Here is a 16,739-nt window from a genome sequence, read left to right as displayed (position 1 = left end):
CTACAGACAGACCTGATGGTGGGTGTGGGTGTGGGTGTGTTTTCTTCTTGCTTAGAGTTAAGGTAAGATATTAACAGCTATGTTGATGATGCTGTAAATTAGCTATTCAAATGTTTGCAAACAGAATGTACATGCATGTGTGTGTGTATCTGTGTGTGTGTGTGTGTGTGTGTTTATGTGCACAATGAGATTAATTACCTACAATATGGACATTTTACAGGTTCTTCACTGCTAAACTGTTTTCAATAAGTGTTATAGAGAATTTAGAATTCAAGCAGTCCAGTGAAGTGGTGTAAGAATCAGTGTAACATGGTCACATTTCCTTTCTCCTGTAAGCAGTCAGGCTTCAGCATTTTTAATTGAAATACTTCACTTAGAAAAGAGCATCTGAATGTAGAGGCAGTCATGCTCAGACAGCATCACATCACACAGTGACTGGATTAGTTTGTGGTACTTTGATTGGTTTGTATTCATTACTTTTTTAATGTGATATCTGATTTAGCATTTACTACAAACATAAACCATACATCACATAGCATTGTTGTGACTAGGGTTGCCAACCGCCCCTTGAAATCCGGAATCGTCCCGTATTTGGGCAGTAAAATACGCGTTCCGTATTGAATTGATCCGGGACGGGATTTGTCCCGTATATTTGTCGTTAGTTATTAAGGCGGGTGATTTGTTTCAGAGACACCGCTGCGGCGCTGCCCCCCTCCGCTGGAGAAAAGCCACCCCTTCTAAACAGAGTCTGCGACTCTCATTGGTCATGACACGGAGATTCACAACCGATCAGAAGTGCAGCCTCTGTTCAGGAGTGGCTGTTCTCTGAGCGGAGGAAGGGGGGGGGGGGGGGGGGGGGCAGCGCGGTGGCTTACTGCGTTCTAAATCACTCCCTACCTATCCCAGAAACAGTGCACTATAATGGTTAACACACAAAAAGTACACTTTTACCCATACTTACAATGCATAGGTTGTTACACACATGTCTGCGGTATATATATATATATATATATATATATATATAGATAGAAAGTGGGCAAACATTAATTATAGAATGGAATAATAATAATAAAGTGGGGTTAGAGATACTAGTTAAAAGTCTCCAACAATCTGCACAACTACATTATTAAATAACGGCACAATTCTACACCTACTGTTAAAGCTGTTAGAAAGTGGAGGCTGGAGGAAAGCACAGCAACCCAGCTCTGAGACATCAGCTAGGAGACAACTGTACTGATTGGCATCACACTAGAAGTGATAAGGGGAGAGAGTGCCATCCACCCACCCAGAGAGAGCAGGTCCGATAGAGGTTCTCTCTGACTCTGGCTGCTGATGACAAAAACATGATCTGGGTTTTAAACCAGTGATTCAGGAATCATAATTATGGATTTTAAATCTAAATAGCACATTATATGTTTGTAATAGAGCAGCATTTATATATTTATTCATATACTGAAAACTTTTTCCTGTGCACATGACAACACTGAAAATTATTATTTTTATTTTATATTTATCTCCAGTTTCGTTTTCAGTGACTAAATGCAGTGAGCCCAAAATGTGGACAAAATACATTAAGATAATAAAAATATATAGGGTGGGAAGTTCATGGGAAGTTCAGTGGTGTTGCAACTTCTCTGAAATTCAATTTTGCAGAGTGTGCTGTCTGTATATAGGACCCAACGTCCTCATTAGACATATAAACAAGTGTATGTGTGTGTGTGGGTGCACATGTGCCATTTGCGAGTGTGTAATTTGTTCTTCCAGTAGGTAGCTTTAAGCATTTCTGACAGATGATGTCTCAATTCAGCAATTCCAGGTGTGTGTGTGTGTGTGCATTTGTGTGTATGTATGTGTGTGTGTGTGTATGTGTGTGTGTGTTTCAGGGTCATTCTTTGCCCTGGGCTGCTGCAGAAGTAGTTGGGAGAAGACAAGCAGCAGAATGATGAAGGAATGGCGTGAGGACAGACTCACACCTCCGGAATGTCTTTACTCCTCTCTGCCTCTGGGAGTTTCTTTCACACTCGTCTTTTCCTCTCCCTCGCTCTCCTTTTCAGACGCAGAGGAACAGATGGGGGGAGACAAGGTGCGAGACACACCTGGTTTTTGTCTACAGAGAGGGAGAGAGAGTGAAAGACAATGAAAGGCAGAGTGATGGAACAAAAGGTGATTGTTCCTCTGCTTTCTTGCTTCTTGTTAATTGAGAATTTGGTGCTTTTTCCTTCACTGTATTTCTTACCTTCTGAGTCTCTGAGCCCAGAGGGAGCCGCTTTTGTTAAACATGAGGATAATACACACATCTCCAGCAAGGCTGTTCAATGACTGCTCAATGTCACCAAGTACAACAAAGACACTGTTTCTGTGCAGATGTTTGCATCTATATTACATCGCTGTTGTCATGTCAGGAATATATTTGATAGTTTTTTTTATTTTTTATGTACTTTATATAGTTTCAAAATGACAGGTGTCAGACAGTAAGCTGAAACTACATTCTAAATATTTTGTAAAAAAAAACACACTAACATGCCAAAAGTCATATAGGATATGAGTATGTACCGTATTTTTCACACTATAATGCGCACTGGATTATAAAATGCATTATGTGACACTAGTAAGGAACAGGGGTGTCGCCAAGTTTTCCTTCTAATTCAGCCACCCAGCGGTGAGACCTGTAAAGCTAATCTAAGTATAAAAAAAATGATTCTAAAACTAAAAACATTTCCTTTTAAAGTCAAACGAGGGCTGGATCATCTACATCTACCCAGGTTATTTGGGTGAGTAAAGCTCTTCTGTTTATTTACAGTAAGCTTAGTTTTCCAGATTAGCAGCTAACCATTAGCGCTAGGCTAATGCCGCCCCACAGCTCTACTCTAGGAACCCTGAGTCTTCCAGTAAGCCAGGGTGATATTAGCTGACGTTTTATCCCAAGTAGCTTGTTTTAACATGGTAAACACGCAGGTTACAGGCTGATAATACTCACCTCTGAACTGTGAAAGAAAGAGCTAGCCCTTAGCTTGGTTAGTGGCTAATGCTAAAACTGCTCCAGTAGTGCTAGCCAGGGTTAGCAGCAGGCTACAGGCTGATAATACTGAACATTGGCCAGTTGCTCATGGCAAGGCAATGTAAATTATCAGTGTATCTGTATCATCATTGGGCTTATTACAAAAATTATTACAATAATTACTTATACATCTTGTCTTTATACATTGTGATGCCAAAGGTCAAGGATAAAAATGATAGAATATGGGTTTATTAACTGATCAGCTTGGGACAGCTTGGGAACACCCACACCTGTATTAAGTTATGAGGTATTCTCTAAAGTGAGTGAGGTTGCAGCACTGGCCAGCATGATCATGGAAAGAGAGCTTCTATTTCAGAAGTTGGGTGGGAGTCACATGGGTACCAGGAATAAATCACAACGGGCATTACCTCTTACAGTGGACAGAGCAGTGGATGGTAATGATTATGATCATGTGCGTCTGGCTAGAATTGTCCTTCGTCAACAGGCAAGTGAGTTTTTGAGTGACCCTCATAGTTCTCCCTAAAACTGAGTCTGAGGACGAAGTCTGTTCCACAGTGTCATTACAACAGCCAAACCTACTGGTTCCAGAACAGCAGCGTCCATTACATTCTGCTCCCTTTCTGATTGCTACAATTCTGTCTCCCTGTCTTTCAGGACAGACTCAATCCAATCCAGTTCACTTCCTATATTGGCATGTACAAGTACGATGAAATTGACTCCAGGCCAAAAGTGTCTGCAACCACTCCAAACTCCACTCAGCGGAAATGTGACCGAGGTGAGCTGGTGCACCACTAATAAACTGTGCTCTGACAGCCTGACAAACTGCGATAGTGCGAATGAAAATACAATATTTTAGCCTGGCCATAGATTGTGGGTGTGTGTGGGTGTGCAGTGTTTTATTATGTGCATATACAGTACACCCACTGGCCACCAGTGATGGTAAAGTTACTTTGAAAAAGTAATCCGATTACTGATTACTGATTACTCCTTTAAAAAGTAACTTAGTTACTTTATGGATTACTTGATTTTAAAAGTAACTAAGTTACTTTACAAGTTACTTTATTAGTTACTTTCAGCAGCTGCAGACACCACCTCCCGCAGCCTTAACATAAACATTATAACCAGTTTTGCCAATACTCCCTTTATTGGAAAATGCATTTTTAACAGCAACAATTTATCTCTATTAAGTTGAACTATTTCCTAAAAAATATATTTTTAAATAAAAATAAAAAAATTAACTTAACATATTTACTAAACATAAATACTTGTTTTTATAAAAAATATATAAAATAAAGAAAGTCTTTCTTGACCTGACATATTTAACACTATAAAACTGAACATTGAACTTGTTGTTCTCTGCAGGGCAGCAAGGAGTGGTTTTATAAAACAGAACCGTGTATATGGTCTAGACCAGGGATCACATATTTGCAGACTGCGGTCCAGGTACGGACCCATACCGGACCCAACTACTGAGAAGAATTTAATTCTGACAGTGTTCATTTAAAGCACCGGAACTTTTCTTGTCTTTACGGTATGTGCACTCTGCGCCACAGTGAACTTCCAATCACGTGTGGTGTAAAATCTTCAAACGCTCTCCTCTGCCAATCAAATTTGTGGCAGACCGCTGCTCTGGCTAGTGAATTGGGACGCGGCCACAAAAAAACGCCTTTATAAAGAGATAGGGAGCCCGAGAACTGGCGAAAAACGAAAACGGGCGAAAACTAAAGACACGCCGAGCGCGAGAGAGAGAGACAGGGGAGAAAGCGAGACGCGTGTGATTGGGGAAGAGCGGAGGGGGAATGGGTAAGGGAGCGGCGTGTGTGTGTGTGTGTGTGTGTGGAGGAGATGAGGTGGAGAGAGAGAGAGAGAGAGAGAGTAACGCACAGTGACTTAAATAAGTAACTTTAATCTGATTACTGGATTGGAAATAGTAACGCGTTAGATTACTCGTTACTGAAAAAAAGGGTCACTGACATCACTGCTGGCCACAAAGTAAGTGTTTCTAATAAAGTGACCAGTGAGAAAAAAGTACATTGCAAATTTTCAATATATTTTATTTCCACTTTATCAAAAACACTGACACCATACTTCCTCCCACTGGTCACTTTATCAGAAACATGTGCGCTGTAGTTACACTCTCTGGTCAATTTGTTAAAAAACAATACGTTGTGCTTTCACTGATTGGCCACTTTATTAAATACACCTACATTTTGTGTCTCCTTATTGGCCACTTAAAAAACACCTACATTTTGTGTCTCCTCATTGGCCACTTTATTAAATACACCTACATTGTGTGTCTCCTCATTGGCCACTTAAAAAAAAAACACCTACATTTTGCGTCTCCTCATTGGCCACAAAAAAATTTAACTAATAATTAATTAAACTAATTGAAAACATTCTTTGGGCTTTCACCGCTGGTCATTTTATTAGAAACAACTACTTCTAATTGTACTCTTAATTACTGGCCACTTTAACAGAAACACCTACTCAGCACAAACACTGGCCACTTTAATACACCACACTTACACTCCATGAGCACTTCTTTAGAAACCACATTATTCTCCAACCCACTGGTCACTTTAATGGAAACACCTACTTACTGACCACTTTATGAAAACCTCCTAATTCGTACATCCCCCTTTCATCGCTCTTTACTTATATATCAGCCTACCCCGAGAGAAAAGGTTTGGAGACCTGTTTTTGGAGAATCTATTATTTTCTATTATAATACATTTCAACGTTCTGAAAATCCATACAGTTAAATTACCTCACGACCCTGGAGGATAGGGCTTTCCTCTGTTCTACAGAACATAGTATAATCGCGGGGTTCCTGGCTTTCAGTACTATAATTGGCTGTTTGTGTTTCTAGGGCAGTATACAATGCGTAGACTATCTGCAGTCTGGGACCAGTCTCCAAAAAGCATTATAATGTTAACAGCACTTTTCCTATGGGGACAGGTTTGAAACGAGCCCAAAAAATAAATGTGCTGATTAGAAACAGAATAAATGAACAGCGCTGCTCCCGACTGCTTTACAGTTGTTGGACGCTGCCCAGAAAAAAGGCGAGCCTAGACCTCTCCCAAAATACACAGCCAGGCCAGGCAGCACACTCGACACTGCTGCAGTAACAAGCTTCTGTTGTCTGCGCTATAAATCATTTCAGAGTTCTATTTATGTCATGCACGTGTAACCCAGGTTTAGAACACGTAGAGTCAATGCAATTCATTAATTATAATTTGTTTAAAATAAATAAATAAATTACATTATAGGCATAATAATGAGACTAAATAAAACTAAATAAATAGGTTAGAACATAAATCTAATTAATTTGAAGCATCTAATACGTAAAAGATTATTTAATTTGGGAAAATAAACATAACAGGAATTATTATTAATGATCCTTAACAATAATAATTAAAAAAAATAATTAAAACTATTATTAAAAGTCAGTGGCGATTCCAGGAACGCCCACTGCGCAAAAATCTAGCCAATAAAGGTAAATTAGAAGTTCACTGCGCAAAAATCTAGCCAATGATAAGTGTAAGTCTAGCTAGCTATGGTAGCCAATCAGCAGCCAAGTGGGAGTGGCCACGGGTTCCCGCACGGCCAGAAGCTCAGTCGGACGTCGGGGTGAAGATAGGAAGGATCGCGGTGCGGCAATCGCGCTAAAATTGAGCAAAAACGCTAAAAAATTAAGCACTTTAAGTGTGAGTACTCTTCACTAGAAGCTGCTTGCAGCCAGTATTAAAGCTTGGTTAGCTTAATAAGAGTTTGTAAAGCTAATTAAAACCGTCAGAGTAGAGGATTAAGGTGAACTGCTGAGTCAGTTGGATTTCATGTGCACAAGATCGCGTTTCATGCCGGGTTGCCAGATTGGTGAAACTTAAACATTCACGATTGGATTTGGCCATGTTTCTATGGGATGAGACTGACTGCTAAGGACATTCTGCCCAGTCACATGTATACCTGTTGCCTGGGAAAACAAGATGGCGAGCCACAGCCCATGAGGACAACTTAACTGAGCTTGAGTATTTTTTTTATTTTTTCCCCCAGGACTATATTTTTTTCTTTTTTGAGAGGGTAACTCTTTAAAGTACTGAAGGACAGAGTTCTGATAGACGGTTGAACATTTCTCTAAAGAAAAAAAGGACAGCTTTTCTCAATTTTTCCATTTTTTTTTAATCTGAAAAAAAAAACAACACTCATAAGGGGAAATTATTTGAAGCACACCAAGTAACGGTTATTGTAACTGGAATTCTTCTGTTCATTTCCAAGGTTAAGAGTTTGCACTACCTGTTTAATTGTTTTGGGTTGGAATTTTGTTAATATTGTGAGGATTCTGTGTTAAAAGGATACTACTCTGGTATTTAGTATTTCAAATGGTCACTAAGGTAAAATTCTAAACCTACAACTAAACTATATATAAGGTTTAATACAACTTACCAAATAATATATAGGAGCTAAACTATATCATATACTAAAATTAAACCCTTAAATAATGATACTATTTATATATATATATATATACTTACCTAAAGCTTCTGAAATAAAACAATACTTACCTAGATACTTACCTCCAACACTAAACCAAAATCCTAAAACCTTTTAAATGATAATACTTACCTTAATACTCACCTATATCCTAAAAGTTGTGACCATACTTACCTGAGGACTGAGTAACACCTGAAATAAGAAATAACAAACATTAGCACTGAGTGATAAGTGACACTTAATATAAAAAGAGAGTTCTAAGGTACTTACCTGTTTAAGTTCCTACTGGATGTTTATTTTATTTCTTTCTTTCTGAGCCTTTCACTTGAACCATTATTTTTTTTCTGATTTATTTATTTTTTATATATGGTGAAGTAAATACTAATTTTGTCAATACAATCACTACCTTTACCATACACACGGTCTTGTGTCTCTCCTTTCAACTGCTCCTAGAGCGAACCTAACTGGTCCAAAGTTCTTTTAGTTTCTGTACAAGTAGTTTTTTAAATTTTCTGTGAGTACAGATTGGGTTCTTGTAATCAAGCTATTAGCATAGTGTAGCTTCCTTACAGGAAGCTAGGGGTTACAACATTATTTGGCGAGCCAGCCAGGAGCAGTCAAACCCTGAGACACAGAGGCCAGGTGATTGGGACATACATATTAAAGCCAACAATCAAAATTAGAATACTTTGTCAACTAAGCTGATGCAATAGAAACCGTCAACATGGAAATAGTAGAGCGTGAAACAGTTAACATAGCTAACTCAGTCCTCGTTAGCGGTTTAACTGAAACTGAAGCCGATTCAGATCTGACCAACTACCTAGAGCAACATGGTCCTATTAGCAGGGTTCTTCGTATTGATGACCCTACTTCAACGTTCCACAAAAATGTGATAGTTGAATTTAAGAGTTCCTTTGCAATGGACACACTTAGGCCACTCCTTCCATATACTCATACTAGCCCCAGTAGAGATGTTTATCACTTGAAGGCCCTAGGAAAAGTATATGTACCCCCAGCCGCTGGAAGTGCCACACACAGTTTCTTAGATGAACTCCGAAAACTCGCTGCACAGAGCAACAAATCATTCTCTGAGCTTCTGCAAGAACATCTTTCCTTGTGCCACGAGTCCATTCTTGCCAACGAAGCAAGTGACCACACCAGTCAGGCAGATGTTGAGACCACAAGCGTCAGTGATGTCCCCGAAATCAGTCAGGCACACCCTTCTCAGACTTGCCCAAGTGCCACAATGGCTGATTCCAGAAGGTTTCCCACAATTGATCCAGTCATCTCGTTGAGTGACGTAAACCCACCTGCAGTGCAACGTGTTGTTGTTGAGCACATTGTCAAAAGTGAAGAAGCAGCATCACACGCACATGCATCAGCAAGGCTTCGAACATTTTCAGGAAAGACTCCGCATCACAATAGCGAGGTAGATTATGACACTTGGCGCAACAACGTTGAGCTTCTGTTAAAAGATCCCTCTCTGTCCGATCTACACAGATCTCGCAAGATCCTTGACAGTCTTCTGCCCCCAGCTGCAAACCTGGTGAAACACTTAGGCCCTTTGGCTACTCCAAAGGCCTATCTTGACCTGTTAGATTCTGCTTTTGCTACAGTGGAGGAGGGTGATGAACTTTTTGCCAAGTTTCTGAACACCTTGCAAGATGCTAGTGAGAGGCCTTCTGAGTATTTGCAGAGGCTGCATGCTGTGATGAGTAGAGTCACAAAACAAGGAGTCATACCTGCTACTGAGACGGACAAGCACCTGCTGCGTCAATTCTGTCGTGGTTGTTGGGACAACGGATTGATAGCAGATCTTCAGTTAGAACAGAAGAAAAACAGACCCCCACCATTCCCAGAATTGCTACTTCTACTTCGCATTGAAGAAGAAAAGCACACAGCAAAAGAACAACGAATGAAGAAGCACCTAGGTAACGTCAGGCATCGCGTTGGTTCTCATGCAGTTCAGGCTGAAATTCGTGATGCAGAAGAAAAAGAAGGCTCGTTGACAGCTATGGTGAAAGGGTTAAAGAAACAAATGGGTGAACTTCAGGGGCAAATCAAGACCTTAAAGTTCCAAAAGAGTCCTGATCCACCAGAAGATACATCTGATTTAAAGAAACAAATTGTTCAGCTTCAAAGTCAAATCACCCATCTGCAAGCTTCACACTCACAAAGGACAGGGGTGGTGAACTCTGGAGAAAGGACCAAACAGGTTTCCAAAGCTGTGTCACGTGAAACTCAGGCTAGTTCCTCCAAATCACTCAGTGGAAAGCCAAGGCCCTGGTACTGCTTTTGTTGCGGCGAAGATGGGCATATCGCTACTTCGTGCAATGCTGATCCAAACCCATCTTTGGTGGCTGTTAAAAGAAAGCAACTGCGAGAAAAGCAGCAAGCTTGGGAACTTGGGCATGACTCCCAACCTCCTTTAAACTGACCTCAGTCTCCGTTGAGGGACGAACAGAGACTGGACCAAGAAGAAGTCCCTACTCCAACAAGATGCGGATCAACAACAAAGCTGCCCATGCTACGTACCATGAACAACTGCCACATAGACTAGTGGGAACAAAGTGCACCTCTCAGGTAACCATCGATGGCCAGAGTTACAGCTGTCTCTTGGACACAGGATCCCAGGTAACCACCATCCCCCAGTCATTCCATGAAACCCATTTGCCACATGTAGAATGTAAACCTCTTAACGACCTACTTGAGGTGGAAGCTGCGAATGGACAACCTGTGCCTTATTCTGGTTACATTGAGTTAAATATCACTTTTCCTAAAGAATTCCTTGGCATCTCCATTGAAGTCCTCACCTTAGCGCTAGTGGTTTCTGACACTCATGGATCAGCTCAATCCCTTTTGCTAATAGGCACCAACACCCTGGATGCCCTCTATGAGAGTTATTGTAAGGAGAACCCAGCAAAGTGCCAATCACAGCATCATGGGTACAAGACAGTGCTAAGAACTCTGGGAGTCAGACACAAGCAGACTGAAGACAGCATGGTGGGCAATGTAAGGCTTCACAGTGATGTGCCAAAAGTCATCCCAGCACGTCAAAGTTCTGTATTAGAAGGCTCAGTGACTGCAAAAGGCCCTGAAAAGCAATTTGTTCTGCAGCAACCTACGACATCCCTTCCTGGAGGTCTTATTGTCACCAGTAGTCTGCTCACTTTACCTAGCAAACCCCACACTAAATTGCCAGTAATACTAAAAAATGAATCCGATCATGATGTAATACTCATGCCTAAGAGAGTCATAGCCGAACTTCACGCTGTGCAGCAGATAATGCCCAGTGCTGCCTTCCCAAAAAGTTCAGCTCCAAACCCTCAGCCACCTGTTCCAGCTTCCGTAATGCAATTCGACTTCGCTGACTCCCCTATTCCTGCAGAATGGAAGGAACGAGTAATTCATAAGCTGAACACTATGCCTGAGGTATTCGCCCAGCATGACCTTGATTTTGGTCACTCAAGTAAAGTGAAGCATCACATTAAGCTGAGTGATGAGACTCCTTTTAAACAAAGGGCCCGTCCTATCCATCCACAAGATATCAATGCTGTTCGTCTTCATTTAGAAGAATTGCTTGAAGCTGGGGTAATTAGGGAGTCTGAGTCCTCATTCTCATCTCCCATTGTGGTGGTCCGTAAGAAGAACGGCGACGTGAGGCTTTGTGTTGACTACCGCAAGCTGAATTTACAAACTGTGAAGGATGCTTATGCCCTACCAAATTTAGAAGAAACCTTTTCTGTACTGACTGGTTCCCAGTGGTTTTCAGTACTTGATCTGAAATCCGGCTATTACCAAATTGAACTAGAAGAAGCAGACAAACATAAGACAGCCTTTGTGTGCCCAATGGGATTCTGGGAATTCAATCGGCTTCCGCAAGGGATTACGAACGCTCCAAGCACCTTCCAAAGGCTCATGGAGAAGTGCATGTCTGACCTTCACCTCAAAGAAGTAATTGTATTCCTGGATGATCTCATAATTTTCTCTGCGACACTGGAAGAGCATGAACACCGCCTGCTCAGAGTCCTCCAACGATTGAAGGAGTACGGATTAAAGTTATCCCCTGAGAAGTGCAAGTTCTTCCAGACATCAGTCAGGTACCTGGGACATATTGTGTCAAGAAACGGTGTTGAAACTGACCCAGAAAAGATCCAATCTCTCAAAAACTGGCCAAATCCAAAGAATCTGAAAGAACTACGCTCCTTTCTAGGATTTGCAGGGTATTATAGAAGATTTATACAAGATTATTCAAAGATTGTGAAGCCCTTAAATGACCTAACTGCCGGATATGGTCCCATTAGGAAGAAGTGCAAAGTGAACAATGACAATACCCATTACTACAAACCTAAAGAGCCGTTTGGAAACCGCTGGACAGACAGTTGCCAAGAAGCATTTAACACCATCATCAGCAAGCTCACTTCAGCGCCTGTCTTGGCCTATGCCAATTCTCAGCTGCCGTACATTTTGCACACTGATGCAAGCACCACCGGTCTTGGAGCTGCACTTTATCAGGAGCAAGATGGCCAGATAAGAGCTATTGCTTTTGCCAGCCGTGGACTGTCACGTAGTGAATCCCGTTATCCAGCCCATAAACTGGAATTCTTAGCCCTTAAATGGGCTGTGACTGAAAAATTCAGCGATTATCTTTATGGGAACTCTTTTACAGTAATCACTGACAGCAACCCCCTAACTTACATCCTCACCTCAGCAAAACTGGACGCGACAAGCTACAGGTGGTTATCTGCCCTATCCACCTTCTCTTTCAAACTCCAGTATCGCCCAGGTAAACACAATTTGGACGCAGATGCTCTTTCAAGACGTCCTCATGACACTGAGCTGGACGACCCTACCTCCCAAAAAGAGCAAGACAGAATCCGCCAATTTAAACTGCAGCATCTGCCTGAGTTTGATAATGACACCCGAGTTGGTCCTGAAGTAGTTCAAGCCATTTGTGAAGCCCGTCTTGTACGTCAACCTTCTGACTCTGCATCAGAAAGCTCCAGTGTTCCATTGGTGGAGTCCCTTGCAGCCCATCCAGATTCCATGCCTGATGGTTTTGTGCAAGGAGAGCATTTTGATGGATTCCCGGTCATTTCTAAGGTGTCCAAGGAAGAAGTCCGTGAAAAACAGAGATCCGACTCTGTTATTCGGGAAGTGATCTCCTCTCTAGAACGGGGAGGGGTGCCATCTCCTTCTGTGAAGAGGGAGATTCCACAACTTTCTCTTATGTGCAGAGAGTGGAACAGATTACTTTTAATAAATGGAATACTGTACAGGAAAAGACAAGAAGGTCCAGAGGTGCAGTATCAGTTGGTTCTGCCTGAAGAATGGAGAGAAACAGTTATGACCAGCCTACACGATGACATGGGTCACTTAGGCATAGAACGCACCCTTGATCTAGTGAGGTCACGATTCTATTGGCCTAGAATGGCAGTTGAAGTTGACCAAAAGATCAAAACCTGCCGTCAATGTGTTCTCCGTAAAGCACCATTGGAGAAAGCAGCCCCCTTAGTGAATATTCGAGCCAGCAGACCTTTAGAGCTGGTATGCATGGATTTCCTTTCTATTGAACCTGACCGCAGTAACACTAAAGATGTCTTGGTAATCACTGATTTCTTTACTAAATATGCAGTAGCAGTACCTACTCCCAACCAGAAGGCAAGAACAGTTGCTAAATGCTTATGGGAGAACTTTATAGTTCACTACGGCATCCCAGAAAGACTACACAGTGATCAAGGCCCTGACTTCGAATCAAAGACCATCAAAGAGCTGTGCGAAGTCATTGGTACCCGGAAGGTGCGTACCTCACCGTATCACCCAAGGGGAAATCCAGTTGAACGCTTTAACCGAACTCTGTTGAGCATGCTCGGAACCCTGAAAGGAGAGCAGAAGTCACATTGGCGTGATTTTGTGAAGCCTTTAGTGCATGCTTATAACTGCACAAAACACGAAAGCACTGGATATACTCCCTACGAGCTCATGTTCGGAAGAAAGCCCCGATTACCAATTGACCTTGCCTTTGATGTGTCATTGAGTCAACAGAAAGGAACATCCCACTCTCAGTATGTAAAACATCTGAAAACACAACTGGAAGAGAGTTATAAGTTGGCTATGGGGAATGCTGCAAAGATGGCGGAGAAAAACAAGACCAGGTTTGATAAAAAGGTAACTGAGTCTATCCTAGACAAAGATGACCGGGTACTGGTCAGAAATGTGAAATTGAGAGGCAAGCACAAATTAGCTGATAAGTGGGAATCGACTGTCCATGTTGTGGTGCAACGTGCTGGAGAACTTCCTGTGTACACAGTCAGGCCAGAAAACAAAGAGGGACCATTGCGTACACTGCACAGGGACTTACTCCGACCTTGCAATTTCCTGTCAGTGGCCGAAGAAGATTCCCCTAAAGCTAAAGTAAGGAGGCCTCGAACACGCACAGTCTTACACAAGAGCGACTCAGAAGAATCAGAGCCCGGTTCAGATTCAGACGACAATCCTGTTTACTACTACACAGGTTCTTTAAGGCCTGAGCCAGTGGAAGTCATTCGGATCCACGAGAGCAAAGATCTGGTATCCATACCTGTTCCTGAAGTACAGCCTAAACTGATAGCCAGTCAGCCAATTCCTGACTTTTGTGCTGAAGACTCACATGAGAAAAACCCTGAACATTCACCTGAGATAAACTCTGGATACTCACCTGAGAAAATTCCTGAAAACCTACCTGATGAAATTCCTGAAAACTTACCTGAAAGAACTGAAGTTGATGCTTACTTACCTGTATCTGATCAAACTGCAACCCAGGATACACTGGAACTTATTGAGTCTGTGGAAAGAGTAGAAGAGAATGACGAGGTTCAGCAACAGTTCATGAATGCATCCGAAGACAGTGAAACTGAAATCCCTGTAAGGCATTCCACAAGGCGTAGAGAAAAGGCTAAGAGGCTAACATATCCTGAACTAGGTAATCCCCTTGTCTCCATAGTGCAATCTCTATTCCAAGGTTTAAGCACTGCCCTTACTCAATCTCTCATGGAAACCCCCTATGTAGACCCAAGCCAACCTGCTAGAAATGCCCCATCATCCCATGCACAGGGACGTGCATACAGTTTACGGCGGGAGGGTGTAACCCAGGTTTAGAACACGTAGAGTCAATGCAATTCATTAATTATAATTTGTTTAAAATAAATAAATAAATTACATTATAGGCATAATAATGAGACTAAATAAAACTAAATAAATAGGTTAGAACATAAATCTAATTAATTTGAAGCATCTAATACGTAAAAGATTATTTAATTTGGGAAAATAAACATAACAGGAATTATTATTAATGATCCTTAACAATAATAATTAAAAAAAATAATTAAAACTATTATTAAAAGTCAGTGGCGATTCCAGGAACGCCCACTGCGCAAAAATCTAGCCAATAAAGGTAAATTAGAAGTTCACTGCGCAAAAATCTAGCCAATGATAAGTGTAAGTCTAGCTAGCTATGGTAGCCAATCAGCAGCCAAGTGGGAGTGGCCACGGGTTCCCGCACGGCCAGAAGCTCAGTCGGACGTCGGGGTGAAGATAGGAAGGATCGCGGTGCGGCAATCGCGCTAAAATTGAGCAAAAACGCTAAAAAATTAAGCACTTTAAGTGTGAGTACTCTTCACTAGAAGCTGCTTGCAGCCAGTATTAAAGCTTGGTTAGCTTAATAAGAGTTTGTAAAGCTAATTAAAACCGTCAGAGTAGAGGATTAAGGTGAACTGCTGAGTCAGTTGGATTTCATGTGCACAAGATCGCGTTTCATGCCGGGTTGCCAGATTGGTGAAACTTAAACATTCACGATTGGATTTGGCCATGTTTCTATGGGATGAGACTGACTGCTAAGGACATTCTGCCCAGTCACATGTATACCTGTTGCCTGGGAAAACAAGATGGCGAGCCACAGCCCATGAGGACAACTTAACTGAGCTTGAGTATTTTTTTTATTTTTTCCCCCAGGACTATATTTTTTTCTTTTTTGAGAGGGTAACTCTTTAAAGTACTGAAGGACAGAGTTCTGATAGACGGTTGAACATTTCTCTAAAGAAAAAAAGGACAGCTTTTCTCAATTTTTCCATTTTTTTTAATCTGAAAAAAAAAACAACACTCATAAGGGGAAATTATTTGAAGCACACCAAGTAACGGTTATTGTAACTGGAATTCTTCTGTTCATTTCCAAGGTTAAGAGTTTGCACTACCTGTTTAATTGTTTTGGGTTGGAATTTTGTTAATATTGTGAGGATTCTGTGTTAAAAGGATACTACTCTGGTATTTAGTATTTCAAATGGTCACTAAGGTAAAATTCTAAACCTACAACTAAACTATATATAAGGTTTAATACAACTTACCAAATAATATATAGGAGCTAAACTATATCATATACTAAAATTAAACCCTTAAATAATGATACTATTTATATATATATATATATACTTACCTAAAGCTTCTGAAATAAAACAATACTTACCTAGATACTTACCTCCAACACTAAACCAAAATCCTAAAACCTTTTAAATGATAATACTTACCTTAATACTCACCTATATCCTAAAAGTTGTGACCATACTTACCTGAGGACTGAGTAACACCTGAAATAAGAAATAACAAACATTAGCACTGAGTGATAAGTGACACTTAATATAAAAAGAGAGTTCTAAGGTACTTACCTGTTTAAGTTCCTACTGGATGTTTATTTTATTTCTTTCTTTCTGAGCCTTTCACTTGAACCATTATTTTTTTTCTGATTTATTTATTTTTTATATATGGTGAAGTAAATACTAATTTTGTCAATACAATCACTACCTTTACCATACACACGGTCTTGTGTCTCTCCTTTCAACTGCTCCTAGAGCGAACCTAACTGGTCCAAAGTTCTTTTAGTTTCTGTACAAGTAGTTTTTTAAATTTTCTGTGAGTACAGATTGGGTTCTTGTAATCAAGCTATTAGCATAGTGTAGCTTCCTTACAGGAAGCTAGGGGTTACACACGAGTCGCTCATGTTAATAAGTTTGGAATTGAGGGGGAATTTGTGAGCATTTGCGAGAGTTACTTGCGTTTTATCTCACTCCAGCCTAATGGAAGGATCAGATGGTTGGTAATGCTGCATTACTATTAGATGACTTTCTTGAGACGCTCTGTGCCAAACTTGGAACGTTTGCAGCAGCCATGGATCTGCGGGTTCTGTGATATTTCTTTCTTT

At 41.0% G+C, this 16,739-nt stretch overlaps 1 long non-coding RNA gene across 1 annotated transcript in view; it reads right to left on the bottom strand.

The window, feature by feature from the left end:
- Window positions 1-859: 859 nt before the first annotated feature.
- Window positions 860-16,739, bottom strand: part of LOC125803937 (uncharacterized) — a 53,172-nt gene continuing 37,292 nt past the window's right edge. Inside the window, exon 3 of the long non-coding RNA XR_007440426.1 lies at window positions 860-2,107. This is a non-coding gene — a long non-coding RNA (uncharacterized LOC125803937). The remainder of the gene's footprint in view (window positions 2,108-16,739) is intronic.

The sequence above is a fragment of the Astyanax mexicanus genome, chromosome 8, assembly GCF_023375975.1.
Source record: "Astyanax mexicanus isolate ESR-SI-001 chromosome 8, AstMex3_surface, whole genome shotgun sequence".
NCBI classification, from domain to species: domain Eukaryota; kingdom Metazoa; phylum Chordata; class Actinopteri; order Characiformes; family Acestrorhamphidae; genus Astyanax; species Astyanax mexicanus.
The sequence above is the reverse complement of the archived record's forward strand: the minus strand, read 5'-3'. Positions and strand labels throughout refer to the sequence as shown.